We start from the raw sequence: 614 nt of genomic DNA on the forward strand, positions 1-614 counted from the left end.
TGAACCTTACTCCGTCCCCCCTCCTGCGGGTCCACACCAGGGGCCTGCCCCTTCTCTGTGCAGGCTCATCACTCCCTGTGAGCCCAACAGTGTGGACCGCCTGAAGAACCCAGCCTTACCTCTCGCTCCTAAAGCTGTTGGGCAGCCCCTGACTACCTCTCCGGCTTTTCTCACTGCCCGAAGAAGCCCTCTGTACACATTGTTTGTCCCCCTAGTCCTGAGGATAAAGGGCAGGGCGATGGGGGGGTCTTGCAGTGGATCCTGAACCCAGGTGTGTAAGGTGGAAAATCTTATCCAGAGGGCACCTGCAGACCTTCCCACATGGACCTTCCCACACTTCGGTAGCTCACTGATCACTGTGGGAACTGTTGTGGGATTACTGGTTTAACAAAGGGCTTCCCAACAGAGGCACTATCGCATTTTGGACTGGATGATTGTTTGTTGAGCTGCACACCACCTGAGAATGAATCAACTTGCCTTTTTACTTTTATTTATTTTTTCTTAGAAATACAGCATTATTTTAAAAAATATTTTATTTATTTACTTTTAGGGAGAAGGGGAGGGAGAAAGAGAGGGAGAGAAACATCAGTGTAAGATATATCAATTGTCTCTCG

Source organism: Phyllostomus hastatus, unplaced genomic scaffold, assembly GCF_019186645.2.
Source record: "Phyllostomus hastatus isolate PE091 unplaced genomic scaffold, TTU_PhHast_1.1 phas_scaffold_182, whole genome shotgun sequence".
Lineage (NCBI taxonomy): Eukaryota > Metazoa > Chordata > Mammalia > Chiroptera > Phyllostomidae > Phyllostomus > Phyllostomus hastatus.